This window comes from Eulemur rufifrons, chromosome 3, assembly GCF_041146395.1.
Source record: "Eulemur rufifrons isolate Redbay chromosome 3, OSU_ERuf_1, whole genome shotgun sequence".
Lineage (NCBI taxonomy): Eukaryota > Metazoa > Chordata > Mammalia > Primates > Lemuridae > Eulemur > Eulemur rufifrons.
The window spans coordinates 15,298,800-15,302,976 of NC_090985.1; the positions used below are offsets into that span (position 1 = coordinate 15,298,800).

At 35.5% G+C, this 4,177-nt stretch overlaps 1 non-coding gene across 1 annotated transcript; it reads left to right on the forward strand.

Annotated features, from left to right (window-relative positions):
• Positions 1–3,877: 3,877 nt before the first annotated feature.
• LOC138382290 (small nucleolar RNA SNORD88) lies at positions 3,878–3,968 on the forward strand. Its single transcript, XR_011233379.1, has one exon. It is a non-coding gene; the product is annotated as a small nucleolar RNA SNORD88 (small nucleolar RNA).
• Positions 3,969–4,177: the final 209 nt, after the last annotated feature.

Consider the following 4,177-nt stretch of genomic DNA (forward strand, 5'->3'; position numbering starts at 1 on the left):
ATACTGATTTCCTTCTTTTTTTTTTGATAAATATGCAGTAGTGTACATTCAAGGTTATTATTGATATATGAGGACTTATTTCTGTCATGTTGTTAATTTTTTCTGTTTATTTCGTATGATTTTTGTTCCTTTCTTCTTCTCTTATAATCATTGCAGTTTGTTGATTTTCTGTAGTGGTAACATTTGAGTTCTTTCTCTTCGTTTGTGTGTTTTACACTTTCATGTGTTTTCATGATGGCAGATATTGTCCTTTTGCTTCCAGATGTAGGGCTCCCTTAAGTATTTCTTGAAAGGCCAGTCTAGTTGTGATGAATTCCCTTAGCTTTTGTTTGCCTGGGAAAGAATTTGTTTCTCCTTTGCCTATGAAGGATAACAGTGCTTTATCTGTGCCCCACAAATTTTAATTTTTGTATTTTCATTTATCTTCCATCATATTTTCTTAGTTCCCTTGAAGCTTCCTGCTTGCCCCATGGGTTATTTAGAAGTGGATTGTTTAGCATTCAATTGTTTGTATATTTTTCTATTATTGGTTTCTAGCTTGATTTCCTAGTGGTCAAAGAACACACTCTATATTATTTCATGTCTTTTAAATTTGTTGATGTTTTATGACTCAGGATATGTTCAAACTTGTAATATTTTCTGTGAGCTCTTAAAAAGAATGTGTTGAGTTTTTCATCAGTTTTTGTTTCACATATTTTGCAGTTCCATTGTTTGGTGCATATACATTTAAGATTGCTATGTCTTCTTAGTGATTTGACACTTTTACCATTCCATAACATTCTTCTCTTCTCTGGTACTTTTGCTTTCAGTGAGATCTACTTTATCTAATATTAATATAGCCATTTCTCCTTTCTTTTGACTAATGTTTGCATGATATATCTTTTTAATCTTTTTACTTCAACTTGCCTATGTCATTCTATTTGAAGTGACTTTTTCACAGACAGAATATAGTTGGGTCATGTTTTCTAATTCACTCTGCCAATCTCTGTCTTTTAGTTGATGTATTTACACCATTTACATTTAATGTAATTAATGATATGTTCAAGATTAAATCTGCCAGTTTTATTTTTTGTGTTCTCTTTAATATCTCTGCTCTTCATTTTTTCTGTTTTTTTTTCTTGAATTGCTGTGGGTTACTTGAATAATTTTTATAATTCAACCTTGATTTACCTAGACTGTTTTTAGCATATCTTTTTGTATATCTTTTTAAATCATTCTCTAGGCGTTATATTATACATGAATAACTTAACATAGTTATGTTATCAGTTCCAGGGAAGTGTATAACACATTCCTTTATGTCTTTTTGCCTTCCTCCATTTATAATATAATTGTCTTAAGTATTTTTTCTACATACATTTAGAGCCATATGAGACAATTATAATTTTTCTTTCAAACCAGCAAACATAATTTAGAAAACTCAAGAGAGGAAATATTATAATATTTACTCATATTTCTGCTTATTGTATTTTTTCATTCTTCCTGATATTCAAAGTTTCCTTCTTTTATTATTTCCATTCTGTTTAGAGAACTTATTATAGTCATTCCTTTAGAGTAGGTCTGCTGGCGATAAATTCTCTGTCTTCTTTCTGAGAATGTTTTAATTTTCCTTTCATTCCTGAAGGATAGTTCAAATGAGTATATGATGATGGGCTGACAATTCTGTTCTTTCAGCATCTGAAAAATATTGTGTTGTTTCTTTCTGTCCGCCATAGTTTCTGATTAGAAATCCATTGTCATTTTAATTGCTTTCCCCTATACGTAAGGTGCTGTTTTTCTTTGGCTGCTTTCAATATTTTTCTTTGCCTTTAGGTTTCAGATATTTAATTATTACGTATATTGGTATGGATTTGGAGAGGTTATAATTTTATGGGTCTTTTTTCAGCTTTTTGGATCTGTAGGTTTATGTCTTTTGCCAAATTTGAAGAGTTTTCAACCATTATTTCTTGGAGTACTTGTTAAACCCTGCCATCTTTCTCTGCTCCTTCCTGTACTTCTATAACTCAATACTTGGTCTTTTGTTACAAATGTAGAGCTTAGACCTTCACCCTCATGAGACTGTAATGAGATACCCCAACAGCCCCACCACAATGGCATCAGAAAAGACCAAATAGAGAGCCACCATCTTCATTCCCACTAGTCTTGAGCTTTTTATCCCACCACAGTAACAATGAAGACCATGGAGAGAGATAGAACTTCCATCTCCACTCATCAGTAGTGAGGAGCACTTTCTACCTTGGGTGTCACGGAGACCAAGTGGAGAACCTGTACGTTTATTCCACCTAACAATAACAGAATGGCACCAACCCTTCCCTGCCACAGTGGTGTCATAGAAAGCCATACAAAGCAGAAGACTTAAATAAAATTAATTTTAGAACATAATCCAAAATGCTCATCTTTCAATAAGAATTTACTAGTCATACAAAAACTAGAATAATATTGAACCAGATGAAAAAGGTGATCAGTAGATGCCAACATCAAGATGACAGAGATGTTGGAATTATCTAACAAATGTTTCTTTTCCTAACAAAGATTTTTAAGCAGCCATAATTTCAATGAGCAATTAGGAACATGCTTGAAACAAATAAAAAAAAAGAGAAAGTCTCGGCAAAGAAATAGAAGACTTGAAGAACAACCAAATGAATACTATAGCACTGAAAAATGCACCCAGCCTTTGCTCATGTGGTTAAGAGTGAAGCCATAGTTTTTCTCTGTGGTGTTTGGGTGGAGTAGAGTGGTTATTGTCTGAAAGTTTTCTGTCCTACTAGGCTTCCCTGTTCCTGGTCCTTTGGCTACACAGAGAAGGCTTTTCTTGGGGCTGTTTTTTTTTTTTTTTTTTCTGTGCCCATTGGCATTTCTGGGTTGCTGGCATCTTCAGTTCCAATTAAGAAATATATTAAATGTAAGGCAAGAAGAAAAATCCAGAGAACTCATCACCATGTCATTCCTCAGATGCTGAAGTTCTTAGCAGGTCTACTTTTTTCTCCACTTTTCAGAGTCATTTAAGTTTGTTTTATATATAACATCCAAAGTATTTAGTATACTTATAAGAGGAAGGGGAAAAGTACATGTACTTCATCTTCTGCTGTATTATGTTCTTTGGACTGGAACATCATTGAAAGTGAGACCTGAGGAGCTTTTAACATCAATATGAACTCCTTTAGTTTTATATATGAAGAAATGGGCTAGAGAGACTGAAGATTCATCCCAGTTACACAGCTGGTTATTGTTGGAGCTGTAACTAGAAGCCAGGTGACTTTATGTCTCGCAAGAATTCTATTATCTTTAAATCATACCCTGAGGGGTTCCTTCACCACTAGACAAGTTTGTGATGTGAACAAAATCTCTGTGCTGACCTCAGCAACTCCCGTGAGGTCAGACCAAGGTGAACTGACTTCCTGATACCAAGCTCTAAGCAGCCAAACCAAGCAGCAGTTTGTGCTCAGCCTTAGATGTTACTGGGGAGAGTCTTGGGTTGGAAGAACTTTGGAGGGAAAAAAAGGAATTAACTGTTTACTTGTCTAGAACAAGAGAAAAATAGCTTCAACATGCCCTGTGTCTCCACCAGTTTTAAGGATCTGGTAGTTGGTGATCACTTTACTGGTCATGGGTGGCAGAGACAGAAAATTAGAGATATTTGTCTCGCCCTATAGAGAGGTTAGGTAAAGTTTGTCTCTTTCAATTTGTGCTCTTTTTGCTGTAGTCAGGGTTTTCAATATTCTAGTGAAATCCTCTTGGCTATTTTTATGCTGACCGCAGCCTAAACCACGGGAAGATGAGGGAAATGTTGCTGGGATAGATTTCTCAATAACCTTTCCTGAAATTAGCATGCAGTCTTGTTGGAGTGAGCATTTAAAATTATTTCTGCATTAATCCAAACAAGCTCCCTTGATGTCTAGCACTGGGCTCCGATCACCCCTGAGGACACAGTGTCTCCCAGCACTTCTGATACCTGGAGATCTGAGGAGCCCCCGGTTTTGATGTAAATTTTCAAAAAAAATTAATCCAAACAAAATGGCAATGCCAAAACCTTTAAAGATGCAAATTTGCTGTCCCCCAAAGTAGGGTTTCAGAGGACCAAAGAAAGACGCAAAAATCAGTTGTTCCTTCTTTACAGACTCAGAGAACCACAGAGTTGGGAGGGTCGGGGGACGCTTTCAACTCCCAAACTGGGTGTGAG